We start from the raw sequence: 6,416 nt of genomic DNA on the forward strand, positions 1-6,416 counted from the left end.
CTAATTATCACCTGAGAATAAACATGTTTAAAACGTCAACATAAAGTTGGTGAGATATAGGTTTAGTGCCGGCAGCAATATATATATATAGACCACAAGATTTCATATATAAACAGTTTAATAAAAATATTCTAAGTGGTTGAGCACTTGGTAACCATACTTAACATTTTCACGTCGCATATTCCCTTTAATATGAAATCTTACTACACCGTACCAAGTGTAGTCACAAAACGAAGTACTGTGCAACCGTTGAATACTGGTCGTCCAGTCCGGTTGGGGTTGTCAGGCCCGATAGATCTATCAACAGGATTCGCGTTTACAATACCGCTGTAAATATTAGTTACCAAGCTACAGGGAAGTATGCCAGTGGTACAACTCAACGTAGAACATATTTTTCAGTTACTTGTGTCCATATCGTAAAACATAAACTACATGTATTCTCATCCCGAAATATTTAGAGTTTAAAAGTGGGACTATATACTCACTCTTGTCTTGATGATATATATATTTTGACTCGGTCTTCCGGTTGATATCACGAACCTATCCATATATAATATATCAATATGTTTTCATTTTAAAACAAACGTTATATATATATATACTTGTTATACTTTTAATATTTTGAATATTTCCTTAGTCCGTAGTTAGCAGTTCGTTGTTAGTAATTCAATTTTAATGGTTCATTTTTAGATGTTTAATATACCCGCAATGAAATAAATAAAACCCCCAACGAAATAAATAAAACCCCATCGTATATGTATTGGTCGAGATTAATCTTGACCCATGGTACCGGTGTTGTCAAATGACGTGTTGCGTACATAAAGTACCGGTGTTGTCAAATGACGTGTTGCGTACAATCATGGGATCTTATGATTAATCTTCTCGTGTTGCTTACGGGTGATCCTGAACCATATGAAATTGAATTATGAGTACATATATATAAAATATCATGTTATCTTAGAAGTATGTGATTTTATGTAAATTTTTCCAATGAATCCCGAAGTTGAAAATGTCTAGGATAGCCAATTTTGTTTCGGTCATAGTTTCTTCGTTACAAGTCCGTTTTCGTTGATTCAAATTGCCATCTTCTTGGATCGAGTTCTTCTTTAAGACTATGAACTGTAAATACCTTGGTTTGTATTCAAAATCATACGGCATAAGTGAAAGTTTAGTGAAACATATGAAGTTAAACATTTTGTTACAACAAAATCATTTAATGACCATTTTTCCAAAAATACTTATACTTTGAAAAACCAAGTTTTACCTTGTTAAATTAACATATAAATAAGTTATGTTACATGTCTTGAAGTATTTTAAAAGTTAAGTTAGAAGGATCTATTTAGTTTGCAAACAAGTTTGAAACATTCAAACTATGTTCTTGTTGTTAAACTTTTGTACCACAAAATAAGATAGCTATATATATATGAATTGAATAAGGTTATGAACATAGATTCTACCTCAAGTTCCTTGGATAAGTTTGCTGTAAAAGAGGAGTAAGAAGCTAGAATCAAAAGGGTGATAGAAGTGGATGAAAGATTAGAAGTAAGTTGGTGTTCTTGGAGGGTTTTCTTGAAGTGTTTTTGTATGGTTTTCTTATGGTGTTTTAGTATGGTTTTTGAAGCTAGATTTTCATAGATGTGAGCTGAGATGATTAAGGGGTTTAAGGCTCATAAGTGTGTGTGTTTTAGAGTTAGTGATCTAGTGAAGAAAATGAAAATGAGCATGTATATATATACACATTTAAAAACGTGATATATAGATACATGATATGTATAACTTTGTTTTGTTACAAATAAGTCTTGATAAATGACTAAAGATGGTTCCCACAAGTTGTTATCATGTCCCTTAATCATTCATGGCTGATCATTGGTATTTCCTATTGGTATATACCAATAGTAAATACATCTAGAAGCTAGGTATGATACGAGTACAAATACTCTAGGTATACGTATAGAAATTTTGTGAAAAATGGAATGAGGATTCAAATATAGCTATCTTTTGTGAATACACTTATATGGTTTTATGTATTTAAGTCTTTAAAAGTGATTAAATACATTACTTATACAATATATGTATAACATTATAAGTCTTAAGTATTTATGTCAAATAACGTTACGTATAGTTATCGTTTTGAAAACTTAAGTTAGTAGTTTCAAAATATACTTGTAACTTATTGTTATTAATACAAAATGAGATATTAAAACATTCTTAGGTCATGTTAAATATGTATATATACATGTATATACACAAACGTATAATTATCATATATTGTATAGTTCGTGATATCATCAGTCAAACTAGACGATCAAACGTTGTGTAAAACTCTTTTCGGAAATATAAGTCTCGACAATTTGGATTGCTTATCATGTTGGCAAGGTTTAATTTATGTAAATATTAATCTTATAAGTATAGTATGATCGAAAAAGTGCGGGTCGTTACAAATACTTATTAATACAAGCAATTTTTACATATATCATAAAGCATAAGAACACTATATTACATATATTACACCACACGAATACAACTATCTTATTCCGACTCGCTCGTTTCTTCTTCTTCGGTTTTGGTTCGTTTTGCCAAGTTTCTAGGGATATATGATGTTCCCCTAATACGAGCCGTCGTTGTCCACATTGGTTTAGAAAAACCTGGTGGTTTAGAGGTTCCCGGGTCATTGTTACAACTTAAGGACTTCGGGGGTTGACGATACATATAAAGTTCATCGGGGTTGGAATTAGATTTCTCTATTTTTATGCCCTTTCCCTTATTATTTTCTTTTGCCTTTTTAAATTCAGTTGGGGTAATTTCTATAACATCATCGGAATTCTCGTCGGAATCCGATTCATCGGAGAATTGGTAATCCTCCCAATATTTTGCTACCTTGGCGGAAACACCATTGACCATAATTAACTTTGGTCGGTTGGTTGAGGATTTTCTTTTACTTAACCGTTTTATTATTTCCCCCACCGGTTCTATTTCTTCATCCGGTTCCGATTCTTCTTCCGGTTCCGACTCTTCTTCCGGTTCCTCTTCGGGAACTTGTGAATCAGTCCACGAATCATTCCAATTTACATTTGACTCTTCATTATTATTAGGTGAGTCAATGGGACTTGTTCTAGAGGTAGACATCTATCACATAATATCAAACGCGTTAAGAGATTAATATATCACATAATATTCACATGTTAAAAATATATAGTTTCCAACAAAATTTGTTAAGCAATCATTTTTCAAGTAAACACGGTCGAAGTCCAGACTCACTAATGCATCCTAACAAACTCGATAAGACACACTAATGCAAAATTCTGGTTCTCTAAGACCAACGCTCGGATACCAACTGAAATGTCCCGTTCTTATTGATTAAAAACGTTCCATATTAATTGATTTCGTTGCGAGGTTTTGACCTCTATATGAGACGTTTTTCAAAGACTGCATTCATTTTTAAACAAACCATAACCTTTATTTCATCAATAAAGGTTTAAAAAGCTTTACGTAGATTATCAAATAATGATAATCTAAAATATCCTGTTTACACACGACCATTACATAATGGTTTACAATACAAATATGTTACAACAAAATAAGTTTCTTGAATGCAGTTTTTACACAATATCATACAAGCATGGACTCCAAATCTTGTCCTTATTTAAGTATGCGACAGCGGAAGCTCTTAATAATCACCTGAGAATAAACATGCTTAAAACGTCAACAAAAATGTTGGTGAGTTATAGGTTTAACCTATATATATCAAATCGTAACAATAGACCACAAGATTTCATATTTCAATACACATCCCATACATAGAGATAAAAATCATTCATATGGGGAACACCTGGTGACCGACAATAACAAGATGCATATATAAGAATATCCCCATCATTCCGGGACACCCTTCGGATATGATATAAATTTCGAAGTACTAAAGCATCCGGTACTTTGGATGGGGTTTGTTAGGCCCAATAGATCTATCTTTAGGATTCGCGTCAATTAGGGTGTCTGTTCCCTAATTCTTAGATTACCAGACTTAATAAAAAGGGGCATATTCGATTTCGATAATTCAACCATAGAATGTAGTTTCACGTACTTGTGTCTATTTTGTAAATCATTTATAAAACCTGCATGTATTCTCATCCCAAAAATATTAGATTTTAAAAGTGGGACTATAACTCACTTTCACAGATTTTTACTTCGTCGGGAAGTAAGACTTGGCCACTGGTTGATTCACGAACCTATAACAATATATACATATATATCAAAGTATGTTCAAAATATATTTACAACACTTTTAATATATTTTGATGTTTTAAGTTTATTAAGTCAGCTGTCCTCGTTAGTAACCTACAACTAGTTGTCCACAGTTAGATGTACAGAAATAAATCGATAAATATTATCTTGAATCAATCCACGACCCAGTGTATACGTATCTCAGTATTGATCACAACTCAAACTATATATATTTTGGAATCAACCTCAACCCTGTATAGCTAACTCCAACATTCACATATAGAGTGTCTATGGTTGTTCCGAAATATATATAGATGTGTCGACATGATAGGTCGAAACATTGTATACGTGTCTATGGTATCTCAAGATTACATAATATATAATACAAGTTGATTAAGTTATGGTTGGAATAGATTTGTTACCAATTTTCACGTAGCTAAAATGAGAAAAATTATCCAATCTTGTTTTACCCATAACTTCTTCATTTTAAATCCGTTTTGAGTGAATCAAATTGCTATGGTTTCATATTGAACTCTATTTTATGAATCTAAACAAAAAAAGTATAGGTTTCTAGTCGTAAAAATAAGTTACAAGTCGTTTTTGTAAAGGTAGTCATTTCAGTCGAAAGAACGACGTCTAGATGACCATTTTAGAAAACATACTTCCACTTTGAGTTTAACCATAATTTTTGGATATAGTTTCATGTTCATAATAAAAATCATTTTCTCAGAATAACAACTTTTAAATCAAAGTTTATCATAGTTTTTAATTAACTAACCCAAAACAGCCCGCGGTGTTACTACGACGGCGTAAATCCGGTTTTACGGTGTTTTTCGTGTTTCCAGGTTTTAAATCATTAAGTTAGCATATCATATAGATATAGAACATGTGTTTAGTTGATTTTAAAAGTCAAGTTAGAAGGATTAACTTTTGTTTGCGAACAAGTTTAGAATTAACTAAACTATGTTCTAGTGATTACAAGTTTAAAACTTCGAATAAGATAGCTTTATATGTATGAATCGAATGATGTTATGAACATCATTACTACCTTAAGTTCCTTGGATGAACCTACTGGAAAAGAGAAAAATGGATCTAGCTTCAATGGATCCTTGGATGGCTCAAAGTTCTTGAAGCAAAATCATGACACGAAAACAAGTTCAAGTAAGATCATCACTTGAAATAAGATTGTTATAGTTATAGAAATTGAACCAAAGTTTGAATATGATTATTACCTTGTATTAGAATGATAACCTACTGTAAGAAATAAAGATTTCTTGAGGTTGGATGATCACCTTACAAGATTGGAAGTGAGCTAGCAAACTTGAAAGTATTCTTGATTTTATGAAACTAGAACTTTTGGAATTTATGAAGAACACTTAGAACTTGAAGATAGAACTTGAGAGAGTTCAATTAGATGAAGAAAATTGAAGAATGAAAGTGTTTGTAGGTGTTTTTGGTCGTTGGTGTATGGATTAGATATAAAGGATATGTAATTTTGTTTTCATGTAAATAAGTCATGAATGATTACTCATATTTTTGTAATTTTATGAGATATTTCATGCTAGTTGCCAAATGATGGTTCCCACATGTGTTAGGTGACTCACATGGGCTGCTAAGAGCTGATCATTGGAGTGTATATACCAATAGTACATACATCTAAAAGCTGTGTATTGTACGAGTACGAATACGGGTGCATACGAGTAGAATTGTTGATGAAACTGAACGAGGATGTAATTGTAAGCATTTTTGTTAAGTAGAAGTATTTTGATAAGTGTATTGAAGTCTTTCAAAAGTGTATAAATACATATTAAAACACTACATGTATATACATTTTAACTGAGTCGTTAAGTCATCGTTAGTCGTTACATGTAAGTGTTGTTTTGAAACCTTTAGGTTAACGATCTTGTTAAATGTTGTTAACCCAATGTTTATAATATCAAATGAGATTTTAAATTATTATATTATCATGATATTATCATGTATGAATATCTCTTAATATGATATATATACATTAAATGTCTTTACAACGATAATCGTTACATATATGTCTCGTTTAAAAATCATTAAGTTAGTAGTCTTGTTTTTACATATGTAGTTCATTGTTAATATACTTTATGATATGTTTTCTTATCATAGTATCATGTTAACTATATATATATATATCCATATATATGTCATCATATAGTTTTTACAAG

The sequence above is a fragment of the Rutidosis leptorrhynchoides genome, chromosome 8 (assembly GCF_046630445.1).
Source record: "Rutidosis leptorrhynchoides isolate AG116_Rl617_1_P2 chromosome 8, CSIRO_AGI_Rlap_v1, whole genome shotgun sequence".
NCBI lineage: Eukaryota > Viridiplantae > Streptophyta > Magnoliopsida > Asterales > Asteraceae > Rutidosis > Rutidosis leptorrhynchoides.